The sequence below is a fragment of the Rhinopithecus roxellana genome, chromosome 4 (assembly GCF_007565055.1).
Source record: "Rhinopithecus roxellana isolate Shanxi Qingling chromosome 4, ASM756505v1, whole genome shotgun sequence".
Lineage (NCBI taxonomy): Eukaryota > Metazoa > Chordata > Mammalia > Primates > Cercopithecidae > Rhinopithecus > Rhinopithecus roxellana.
The window spans coordinates 83,255,276-83,268,874 of NC_044552.1; the positions used below are offsets into that span (position 1 = coordinate 83,255,276).

Here is a 13,599-nt window from a genome sequence, read left to right on the forward strand (position 1 = left end):
ACCCCCGGAAATATGATTCCACTGGACAGGGAGCCACACCCCATCCCCCACCACAGCCACAGCAAACCCCACCCAAGGAGAGGCTGAGCCCAGACACGCGTATCCCTGCCCCCACCTGGTGATTTTTCTCTACTTGCCCTGGTAGCCAAAGACAAAGGCTATAATTTCTTGCGAGCCCTGTGCCTCTGCCCACTGCCTGAGAAACCTGAATACTTAACCAGGTGTCTGTAGGACAAGTTTGCATCCTCTTTGTAGGACTTCAGCTGATGCACTCTTGAAAGCTCCACCTCCTGGCTGGAGGCCAACAAGCGCAAAACCAGGGCACTAAATAAAAACACAACCAAAAACTCATAGGGCCCATTTCACTCCCCTGCTCCCTCCACCAGAGCAGGTGCTGGTATCCATGGCCACAAGACCTGAAGACGGATCACATCACAGGACTCTGTGCAGACACTCACCACTACCAGCCCAGAACCCGGTAGCTCTGCTGGGTGGCTAGACCCAGAAGAGCAAAAACAATCACTACAGTTCAATTCTCAGGAAGCCCCATTCCTAGAGGAAGGGGGAGAACACCACATCAAGAGTGTACCCAAGAAAGATAGACCATATATGATAGACTACAAAAAAGTCCCAGTAAATTTAAGAAAATCAAAATTATATCAAGTGCTTTCTCAGACCACAGTGGAATAAAACTGGAAATCAACTCCAGAAGAACGCCTCACAACCATGCAGATACATGGAAATTAAATAACCTGCTCCTGAATGATTGTTGGGTTAACAAGGAAATCAAGATGGAAATTTAAAAATTCCTTGAACTGAACAATAATAGTGACATAATCTATGAAAACCTCTGAGATAACAGCAAAAGCAGTGCTAAGAGGAAAGTTCATAGCATTAAATACCTATATCAAAACGTCAGAAAGAGCACAAATAGACAATCTAAGGTCACACTTCACAAAACTAGAGAAACAAGAACAATCCAAACCCAAACCCAGCAGAAGAAAAGAAATAAAGAAGACCAGAGGAGAACTAAATGAAATTGAAACCAAAAATAATATAATAGATCAATGAAACAAAGCTGTTTCTTTGAAAGGATAAGTAAAATTGATAGACCATTAGCAAGATTTACCAAGAAAAGGAGAGAGAAGATCCAAATAAGCTCAATTAGAAATGAAACAGGAGATACTACAACTGATACCACAGAAATAAAAGAATTATTAAAGGATACTGTTAACATCTTTATGGGCATAAACTAAGAACCTAGAAGAGACGGATAAATTTCTAGAACTATACGACCCTCCTAGATTAAACCAGGAAGATATCTAATCTCTGAAGAGACCAGTAACAATTAGTGAGATTGAAATGGTAACAAAAAAATTGCCACAAAAAGTTCAAAATTAGACAGATTCACAGCTGAATTCTATCAGCTACTCAAAGAAGAATTGGTACCAATCCTATTGAAACTATCCCAAAAGATAGAGAATGAGGGAATTATCCCTAAATCATTCTGTGAAGCCAGTATTCCTCCAATACCAAAACCAAGAAATGACATAACAAAAAAAGAAAACTACAGACCAATATCCCTGATTAACACAGGTGCAAAAATCCTCAGCAAATCCAACAGCATATCAAAAAGATAATCCACCATGATCAGTTGGGTTTCTTACCAGGGATGCAGGGATGATTTAACATACATAAGCGATAAATGTGATACACCACATGAGCAGAATTAAAAACAAAAATCACATGATCATCTCAATAGATGCAGAAAAGGCATTTGATGAAATCCAGCATTTCTTTATGATAAAGTCCTCAGCAAAATCAGCATAGAAGAGACATACCTTAACGTAAGAAAAGCCAGTTATGACAAGCCCACAGCTGTCATTATACTGATCAGGAAAAAGTTAAAAGCATTGCACCTGAGAACTGGAATAAGACAAGGAGGCCCACTTTCATCGCTTCTATGTGCCATAGTATGGTAAGTCCTAGCCAGAGCAATCAGAGAAGAGAAAGAAATGAAAGGCATCCAAATCAGTAAAGAGAAATCAGTAAAGAGAAAGTCAAACTATTGCTGTTTGCTGATGATAGAGTTATATATCTGGAAAACCCTAAAGACTCATCCAAAAAGCTCCTAGAGCTGGTTAATGAATTCAGTAGAATTTCAGGATGCAAAATTAATGTACACAAGGTAGTAGTCACACACCAGTACTATACACCAACAACGACCAAACTGAGAATCAAATCAAGATTTCACAATAGCTGAAAAAAAAAAATTTAAGAATATACTTAACCAAGGACATGAAGACCTCTGCAAGAAAAACTACAAAATACTGCTGAAAGAAATCATGGATGACACAAACAAATGGAAACACATCCCATGCTCATAGATCGGTAGAATCAATATTGTGAAAATGACCATACTACCAAAAGCAATCTACAAATTCAAGTCAATTCCCATCAAATTACCACCAACATTCTTCACAGAACTAGAAAAAAAAAAAAAACCTAAAATTTATATGGAACCAAAAAAGTGCCCTCATAGCCAAACAAAACTAAGCAGCAGCAGCAGCAGCAACAACAACAACAACAACAAAAATCTGGAGGCACCACATTATCCAACTTCAGACTATACTATCAGGTCATGGTAAACAAAACAGCATGGTATTGGTATAAAAATAGACAAATGGAACAGAATAGAGAATCCAGAAGTAAAGCCAAATACTTAAACAGCAAACTGATTTTTGGCAAAGCAAACAGAAACACACAATGGGAAGGGATGCCCTGTTCAACAAATGGTCCTGGGATAATTGGCAAGCCACATGTAGAAGAATGAAACTGGATCCTCATTTGTCACCCTATACAACAATCAATTCAAGATGGATCAAAGACTTAAATCTAAGACCTGAAACCGTAAAGATTCCAGAAGATAACATTGAAAAAACCTTTTCAGACATTGGCTTAGGGAAAGACTTCATGACCAAGAACCCAAAAGCAAATGTAACAAAAACAAACATAAAGAGATGGGCCTTCATTAAACTAAAAAGCTTCTGCACAGCAAAAGAAAAGAAATAATAGGCAGAGTAAACAGACAACTCACAGAGTAGGAGAAAATCTTGGCAATCTATACATCTGACAAAAGACTAATATCCATAATCTACAAAGAACTCAAACAAATGAGCAAGAAAAAAACAAACAACCCCATCAAAAAGTGGGCTAAGGACATGAATAGTCAATTCTCAAAAGAAGATATACAAATGGCCAACAAGTATATGAAAAATTGCTCAGCATTACTAATTACCTGTGAAATGCAAATCAAAACCACAATGCGACACCACCTTACTCTTGCAAGAATGGCTATAATCAAAAAATCAAAAAAAAAAAAAAGAAAAAAAAATAGATGTTGGCCAGGATGTGGTGAAAAGGGAACACTTTTACACTGTTGGTGGGAATGTAAACTAGTACAACCACTATGGAAAACAGTGTGACTATTCCTTAAAGAACTAAAAGCGGAAGTACCTTTTGATCCAGCAATCCCATTCCTGGGTATATACCCAGAGGAAAAGAAGTCATTATACAAGAAAGATACTTGCACACACATGTTTATAGCAGCACAATTTACAACTACAAAAATATAGAACCAGCCCAAATGCCCATCAATCAAGTGGATAAAGAAAATGTGATATATATATATATAGCACAGAATACTACTCAGCCATTAAAAGGAACAAAGTAATGGTATTCACAGCAACCTGGATGGAATTGGAAACTATTATTCTAAGGGAAGTAACTCAAGAATGGAAAACCAAATGTTATATGTTCTTGCTGATATGTGGCAGTTAATCTATGATGATGCAAAGGCATAAGAATGATACATTGGACTTTGGGGACTCAGGGCAAAGGATGGGGGGATGGTGAGGGATAAAAGACTACATATTGGGTACAGTGTACACTACTTGGGTGATGGGTGCACCAAAATCTCAGAAATCTCCAATAAAGAACTTACTTATGTAACCAAACACCACCTGTCCCCCCAAAACCGATTGAAATTAAAAAATAATAATAATAAAGGAATTATTCCTCCAGATATGCTCATGCATGGGCACAAAAATACTTACATAGAATGTTCATTTTAGCACTGCTAATAACAGCAAATAGTGGGAACACAAACAGAAGCATCAACGGGAAGATCTTAATCAAACTAAGATCTATAAAATGTGGTGTATGACCTTAATCAAACTAAGATCTATAAAATGTGGTGTATGACCTCCAAGATACTTTGCTAAATGAGAGGAAAGGTGACATGGGATATATATGTGCTATTCTGCTATTAGGATTTAAATTGTGTTGGGGGGTGCTGTGAGAGGGTGCATGTGTGTAATACAAGTATCACTGCTTGTGTGTACATTAAGTATGTCTTGAATTATACACAAGGAACTGTTTACCATTGGCAGCTTTCAGAGAAGGAGGTTAGAGATTTTGAGACTGAAGTCAGAAGGAGAATTACTTTTCATTGTATATTTGTTTTCACTTAATTTTTCTGCAAATAGAATTGTTCATACAAAAGAAACTAATTTTTAAACATAGTACAATATTGGATTATTAAACTAAAGAGGCTCGTTAGCTGCTCATATGCAGAAGGATTGAGATATCCCTCAATCTTGCCTGGTAGGCAGGACCCTTTTAGTGTAGTCTAGGGGCTTGTGAGAATGGAGCTGCCCAGGACATGGTGGCTTGCAGTCACTTTGGAGATCCAGAGGACCCTATGAGTATGGAAGGAAGACTTGGACTCACTATACTTGTTGTTAACACAATTTGAATTTAAAACAACACCTGAAATTCATGTCTGTATTTCTTTCATATTTTATGACTGTCTTCTCTAAACCCCACTATTTATTCAGTACCATCTCTAGTTTGCATTTGAGCTAAAATGTTGCTTAGACTTGTTAATTTTAAAACCAGCTTCTTTGTTTCTAAAATTCATGACAATTTCTTAATTCTTGTACAGAATACTTGCACTCTAGGTAATTTGCCTAAAGTACATAGTCTTACAGACACTGCTTAAATGGTGCATGTTGAAAGCCTGGCAGAGAGGTTAGTTGGGAAAGATTATCTTGTGTCATGGGTCTATTCAGTACTCCAGATACTCCTAATGTTGTCTCAAAGAGGGTTCCCTGACACCGAATCTACACAAGGAAACCACCCTCCAGCCCCTTTAACTCTTGATAGCAGTGTTAATATTCTTCATAGCTCTTATCATAATTTGTGGTAATTTTATTTCTATATCTTTTTTACTTTACGTTCTGACTCCTTTACCAGAATGTAAGCTCCATGAGGGCAGGGATCATGGATACTTTGTTCATAAACATGTCTCAGTACCCAGCATAAGTGCTTATTAAATATTGAAATGGGAGTAGTGTTCCTTTATTCCCTTGCCGGGCATGTGACAGGGGTGTGGCTCGCTTCTTTGGTGCTCCCCTGCTCAAACCACTGGGGGAAGCATGCAGATGGGCAGGTCATGGGGAGCGTTTCTGGGCTCCGACCCCATGGCAGCATCTAGGGTTGAGTGTTTCCAACTCGCGAAGCCCCAGTTGGCCTGTGTTGCAGTGCGCTCTTTCTGTTTTGCCATCTACAGTTGGCTTGTGTTAATCAGCGCAACTAGATCCTCTGCCTTATGGCAAGGAGAGAGGGCCTTCTGTATCCCTGGTTCTTGCCCTGGTGTACCGGAAAAATCGGATCACATGTGGACTTGGAGGATTGGTGCAAAGTTTTATTGAGTGGTGGAGGTTGCTGTCAGCGAGGTGGAATGAGGAGCCAGAAGGAGGAAGGGTTGGGAAGGTGGTCTTCCCCTGGAGTCGGGCCACCCAGCCGCCGGACTCTCCTCCAACCACTCCGACTGAATTCTGCGTTGTCCCGCCATCGATGGTCTGCCGATGACTGCTGGTGTGTGTGTGTGTGTGTGTGCTTTTCTGCTCCTCTTGAAGTCCAGCCATTTGTGTCTGTGCCTGCTACGGTTTCTCGGGTATTCATGGGCACAGGATTGGGGGTGTGGCAGGCCAAAAGGTAACTTTATGGGCAACGAAATAGAAATGCTTGTCTTCACATAGGTCCATGGGCACAGGCCCGAGGAAGCCCTCACCAGGGACCCCGCCTTTCTCCACCTAGCACTTCCCTACCCGCCTCCTGTATCACTATGAACCAATGTCCTCGGATCAAGTCAGACTACATTTAGACAATGACTTTTTTGTCATTGCTTTTGTAGTTATGTTTTTTCAATTGTTAGCCATGAGTCTTTATCTTAGGTTGCTTTCAAAATTAGCCATGCAAATTTAATTTATCTATTTGCTGTGAAACAAATATTGAGGTTATTATTGGTTAAATCTTTTTTTTTTTTTGAGACAGAGTCTCGCTCTGTCACCCAGGCTGGAGTGCAGTGGCCGGATCTCAGCTCACTGCAAGCTCCGCCTCCTGGGTTCACGCCATTCTCCTGCCTCAGCCTCCCGAGTAGCTGGGACTACAGGCGCCCGCCACCTTGCCCGGCTAGTGTTTTGTATTTTTTTAGTAGAGACGGGGTTTCGCTATGTTAGCCAGGATGGTCTCGATCTCCTGACCTCGTGATCCGCCCGTCTCGGCCTCCCAAAGTGCTGGGATTACAGGCTTGAGCCACCGTGCCTGGCCTATTGGTTAAATCTTATTCCTTCTATTGTCACCCAGGAGCTCTTTCTCACCAGCAGCATTTATTCTGACAAATATTTTGTGGGTACCCTAGTTTCAGGTAATGATAATTAATGAATGTTTTATGATGTATAAGGTTTCCCTCTTCATCAGGGCTGAGAGGAAACTCTAGGACACCTGCTCACACACAGCCACTCCGCTGATGTTTGTGGTTGGTGTATGCTGCCCCTTCCTCTTTAGGTTCTGTTTTTCTAATCTTATAATAAAGATCTCTTTTTTTCAATAATTCACCTCAAATACTTTTTGATAAGATATGATACAAGTACATTACATTATGAAAATAAATTATATTTTTTTCTCTTTGTGTTAATTTTCCATTTCATTGGGTCTCTACAGCTAAGGTTTGAGTCCATGACATTTTTGGGTTTTGGCTCATTATGATCACCATCTGGTCTCTCTCTGCCCTTAATCTTTTCCCTATTTTCTCCTGTTCCCTCCCACCAAAATGCTGTCACCAAACACATCTTTCTTTCCCACTGAACTACTGTTGCTGCCACCTCCTGTATCATGCACTGTCCCAGAAGATATTGCGCTAAGCCATAAGCAGTTTCTTCTTCAGCCTGTGCCTCTTCTGCTGTTTCTTCTTTGGCCTGTTTATAGCATCTTCCTGGCTTCATCTTCTCTTTCTTACTTTACAATACCTCTAATGCTCCTGTAACACAAACTACCACCAATATAAAATCTCATGTCATCTGTTTCCTTTAATAATCCTTGAAATGAATTCACTTATAACAATCCTTTTAAGCCTCAGCAATTATATTAATCTATCACTACCCAGAGCTCTTGAATATCTAAATTATAATTACAGTGCATTATTTTATTAATTGTATTAGTGAATAGTTCTGTAGAACTGTAAGTAAATCATTAGACATAGTCCCTTAACCACTTCTTCCTCAACCAAAAATATGATTAAATAATTATATATATATATATATATACGTACTTTCTCCAAATTCCTTTCAGAATGAGATAATGTAATAAATTTAACAGGAGACAAAATCAGGATGGCGAGAGGCAGTTAGAAAACTGGAAAAACAACATCAGTTTGGCAACTGATTACCTACTTTGTTGTTGAATAGAGGATGATAAGTAAAGAATCCAGTCTGAGAAGAACGAAGTCTGAATCTTTGGCATTATGTTCCCTCAAATGTGCAGGTATCAAAATGAATTATAATTGGGAATAGCTTCCAAATTTATTACTCAGTACAGAACATAGTACGTATTAAATTGAATTGAAGAATAAAACTAAAGGAGATATCATAGGAAAATAAAGTGGCGTATTGTAAAATTAAAAGACACTGTTTTTCATATAAATTGTTTAGCTGAAGCTGTATGACTAAGAGTGTGAAAGAAAACTGAAAAGTCTCTTTACCTTAGAAATGTTTGCATTCACTGACATGTTTCAACCTGGTAATAAATCAGCTTGGGAACCTTTTACATAAAGAGATGTCACTATAAATTAGGTTTTACATTTTTATCTTAAGTAGTATCATCATAGTATCATCATAAAATATTCAATCAAGACACTAAAACTGTCAAAGTAGGTGGGTAATTTGAGACCTGGTGTTAAAAAAAAATCTAATTCTTTCATGTTGGGACTTTTTTTTCTTGTATATAAATTTTGATATGTGAAAATAGCAGAACTGTCATGGTAACAATCAATAGATAATTTGCTCATAAAATTATAAATATCACAAATGTTAGCAATCATGAATGCTAAGTAAGTACTTTGATTAGAAACTAACAAGAGCAGACTAAATTTAAAGAAAACAGCACACCAAAGTGTTCGGCCCTATTTTATTCTGCCACGAAAGGAAAATAATTCTTATGCAGCTGTTTTTTTTTTTTTTTCTTTTTTTTCCAGTTTTTCTTAGGTTATCTATTTTTCCAGCTATTTCTTAATTGTAAAACAAATTTTAACAATTATAAAGATGATAATATATTAGACTTCATATATAAGATTGAATATGATCTTTTCCATACCCATATTAGGCAAGGAGACCAGGAAACACATAAGGAAACTGAAGCCTACACAGGTCACTGGGTGTCACTTTGGTCATGGCTTCTCACACTTCAGCAGACAGCAAGAGCTCATCTTCTTGGCTATTTCCGAAGAATACCATCTTGCTTACTTCTTCCTGGCAGAAGGAGCATGTTCTCATTTTCACTGGCTCTTTGACTCACAGGCTGCATCAGTTAACTGTTGCCCGCCTCAGGATGTTTTTCCCTAGTGACTGGTTTAGCTATGCATTTCTGACTTTGACCTCTGACTTTACTGTTTGCTGTCTGCCTCCATCCAACCATTAAGGTCCTGAGAGCTACTTCCTGCCACCTCCCCCAACCCCTCAAGCCCATTTGAGCAAGGCTAGCTCTGTCTAGCCTCCCACCAAGAGAGGGAGAGCCCAGCCCAGGAGCAATAAAGCCCCCATAATAATTCAAATGAAAGCACTTTTGGAAAATGTCATTCCAATGTTTTTGAAAATGACAACCATCACAAATTCTTGACTATTATCAGTCATTACTAGGCTGGCGACCTCGACCAAAAAAACACAATTATTATGTAGGCAGATCTGTGAATTTCTCTTACTTTTAAAAGCTGAAGTAATAAATCCCCAGGTATAGACTTCAAACAACATCTGTTGACTTAATTAGAGGGGAAATGCTTCAAGGATGAATTCTTTTCCTACTCTGTTGCCTTTTCAACAGATGATACATCTGAAACAATAGGCTGGAAGCAGGTGTGTGATGGTCTGAGTCTTAGCTTGCATTTGGCAAAACTCTGACTATCCAGTGAAGCCATTAGAGATGTCAGTGAGACTGATGATGTTATGCATTTTGAAATTATCCTTGACAAATTATATAAAATGTACAATTCTTCTCCAAAGACATATCATGAATTGTAGCAAAATGTAACACATAATACATCCTTTCTCAGGGGTGAGGATTTTATTAGCTCAATGAGGCACACCCAGATTGAGTTGAAACAGGTCTCTGAAATAATTCTACTATAATGTGTCATTGTAAGCAGTTTAGGAGTGAGAAGAGCTGCTTGAATGAGCTGAGAGGGGGATATTTAAACAACATCACAAACCTCTCTTATCGTTCAATTCCTCCTTCCATATTGGATGGGGATCTGGTATGATGGAGGGGGTGGGTTTTGCAGAGACAGACCCCAAAGATGTGAGAAGACCATGGATAATAAACCTGAATCCGGTGTGCCAGCTAGTCAAATGTGTTACCCTGAGCTTCTCAAACTAAATGCATTTGCCCTGTGCATAGGAAGAAACATCTGCATAGATGGATTGGGGCAAGTGCATCACCCCCAATAATTGATAATTTAAAATATTATCTTATATTAAAACAGGGGTATTATGAGATACAATTTAAAATTCTCAAGATTTTTAAAAAGAAGAATAAGAATGTAAAGAAATCTATGTTTGCATTGGTTAGCCACCCTCCAGTTACGGGTACACATCTACCTGTCCCTGACTTAAAGAAACTCATATGGACATGCTTATTTTGGATCAGAAAGTGGGTATCTAAGGATGGAGTCAGGATGGACAGGCAGAAGTACCACTTCAGGAAGCTTGAAGCAACTCCAGAGACCAAGGCTGAAATCCACACAAGGCTGAATAGATCCACTAGGTTCCTTCATCATTCCCTCCCTGCTTCTCTTGTTTTCATAGAACTAAAGCACAGAATCAGTGAGTTTCAAGATTCAGAGAGATTTTTTTTTAGAACCATCAAGTCTAATCTTATTATATAAAAGTTTCACAAGAGTCTTAAGAAGTGGTTTTCAAGTGTCTTTTGGCATACTTTCAATGACAGGAAACACACCATTTCCTAAGACAGCTCTTTCTACCTTTCAAGAATGTGAATTGTTAAGGAAATGTGAGCTTGGTATGAGCACTGGTTTCTGAAGTCAAATTGTAAGAAGGAAAATTGGCCTTAGAAATCCACTTATCCTGACTTCTTATTCAGTGCTCTTTTCATGAACCTGTGGTAGATATTCTTGCTTCTAAAGTGGTCTGAAGAAAACTGGGTTGGCAGAATTCTGGAAGGGAAGTCTTAATTCAAGCCAGGGGAAAAAATAGCAAATGACATCACAGGAAGTTATGAAATCTAATTCAGTGGAGAAATTTGCAGAGCTACTGACCACCTCCTAAGACTAGGACAGGAAATTCTTACTTCACTTGTGGGTTGCAGGGCTTGTTTACTGAAGAATATTTCCTCCTTTGCTATTTCCCTTTGGACCAGCTTGCAGATGACCCAAAGATACTTCATTGCCTTGGCCTGGGGGAAATAAAAATCTATTATCCTATTAAATAAAATTAAAGGATGTACAAAAAATATCATAATGATTCTAGAATTACTCTCAATTCTAGAGAGTCAACTACATGTCACTTTCAAAATAATCCTAGGGCATTATTTCAAAGTGATAAAAAACATTTCACTTTTAATTAAGCAATTGATTCTTCTCCCTTGTCAAGTGCAGAACTTATGTAAAGATTTTATTGGTACTCTATACATTCTTTTCACAATATCTACCACTTTAGTATATCATCACCACTCCCATTTAATGCCCTATTAACTGAAATCTTGGAAAGGATATAGTGTGTATGAAAGCCAACCTTATTTGGAGATCCATAGCTTGACATTCAGTTCCTGCTCATCAGCCCCTAAAGTGAAGTTTTCTAGTGGATGTGCTTCATTTCAACAGAGTGCATGAAGTTCTCAGTCAAAACCCTTCTTATTAGAGAGACCTAGAAGGAAAATAATCCTACTCATGTAACAGCAGAGGAAAGAAACCCTAGTGTTCTACACCTTCTTTTTAAAACATGGCTGGAAGACCAAGGATAAAGAGAAATGTGAGAAATGTCAGCAGCATTCAAAAGAATAAGCAAGGTAAAATACAGAAAAACTGACCTGAGAAACTAGAAATAATTATCTGAGCCACAAACTGTTCAAAGTTTACATATAAAAAGTTCAATCATTTCAACACCCTTATGAGGTAGGTACTGTGTTACTTCATTTTACAGATGAAGAAACTAAGGCACAGCCTCTCCTGCCCCCATGCTAGCATCCGCAGGCTTAGCCTCATGGTACAGGAAACCATCTGTAGGGTCTGTAGTTTCCCCATCTCCTCCCAGCCAAATCCCCGGTCATCTTGGTTTGAGTGGTTCCAAAGACTCCCCCAGGAAACATGGCTGCCCTCTTGACTGTCTTGGCACAGAATGTTGGTTGTTTTCATCCTTCAGGTAGAATTTAACCTTTTCAGTTTCAAACTGGAACCAGAGAGCTATTCAAACTAAGAAAGCAAAGTTCATATGTACAGCAGTAAAAATTAAAAATCAAGTTATTAACATAGATCATCTCTACAACAACAACAACAAAACTTCACAATTTGGCAGTGTGCTCCAAGAATTAGAAAATAAATTGATTACCAGCAAGAAAATAGAGCAAAAACCCAATAACAGTTGCTCAAAATATATAACAATGTAAAGTGACTTTAGCATCAGTTGAAAGGTGTGATGCCCCCACCTGATTTTGTTGCAAAGCTCAGAGAAATGAACATAAGCAATTAAAAATACAGTAAATATTTTTAAGAAAGAGCAGAGGTTGATTACATGAAAAGCTTAATAAAGACAAGAAAACAGCCAATAATTAGTTGAATACTGTATCAAGGAAAATTGACATACGGGCTTTGGGTCACTAGAAACATGGAGAACTTTAAGAGGAATGTTAAGCAAAGTTCCTGCAGACAGAATACAGCAAAGTAGTCTTCTAGCAGATATGGTAGATTTTGCAAAATTCCTTCAGTAAACAGGAGGATGTCAAGGGTGCTGTATGATTGTGATCGCCAGAACTTTGTAAACATGAGAAGCAAACATAAAAAGAAGAGACGATATATAGGGGAAGTTTTGCAACACCATCCTGGAAGAGTGCAGGATAAAGTGCAACAACATGAAAAATACATTAAAAATGTCTGACTCTAGAAGAAAGGGAAACATTCTATTCAAAATTGGAAAACTAAAAGACAGCAAACAGGGAGAACACTTTCAAGTTAAAGGGAAAGATGAAGGATAAGCCAGTCCTTCTTGGTAATAAACAAGAACGTAATTACAAGCAAAAAGAAGAGCAAAAAACCAAATTGGTGATTGAAGCTTAGAAAAAACAGAAAAGTATTTAAGTGTCAATTAAATATGCTTATACTTAAAGGAAGCTAAAAGAGGAAGAGGAGAAAGAGAAAAAGTAGCAGAAAAACCATCAATGCCAATGTAAACTAAAATTACTACCTGAAAGTAATACCCAGCAGAAGTAAAAACAGGAAGAATTTTTGAGGCTTGAAAAGGAGATAAAGGAAAAGGCAAAAAAAAAAAAAAAAAAAAAAAAAAGGAAATCTGCAGCTGATGAAATTTCCAGGTTTCAAGAAAGAGATTGACATAAACTTGAATTGAAATTATAGATGGACAGGCAAAGGAAGGTGAAAAGACAGAATAAAAAAAAGACTGTCACAATTAAAAGATTGAAAACAGTCAATATGAGATCTCTGTAGGCTTTCTAAGTTTACCAAAGGTTGGAAAGAATTAGACCGAAAATATTAGACCAACAAGTTCTGGGCCACTTCTACATGCCCCACACAGGGAGGGCTATTGCTACCTGGAGACGAGTAAAGAGAAAGATATGAGATAATGAAATTGGTATTTACGTGATGAGAATGTTAACATATTCAATTATTCTGGCAGATATAGTGACTAATTGTGTTCTTTAAACATTACTAACTTAGTCAGATTGATTATTAATTGTGCTGTAATGTGAATTGACAGTTCTATGCTGGCATCATCATCAGTATTTCCTGTTTACACT

General features: G+C 38.1%; 1 long non-coding RNA gene across 1 annotated transcript; it reads right to left on the minus strand.

Annotated features, from left to right (window-relative positions):
• Positions 1-8,739: 8,739 nt before the first annotated feature.
• Positions 8,740-12,553, minus strand: LOC115896896. The gene is made up of 4 exons (XR_004056813.1): positions 12,432-12,553; positions 11,364-11,495; positions 10,921-11,025; positions 8,740-8,870 (listed from the first exon to the last, which is right to left on the minus strand). It is a non-coding gene; the product is annotated as an uncharacterized LOC115896896 (long non-coding RNA).
• Between the last annotated feature and the right edge of the window lie 1,046 nt (positions 12,554-13,599).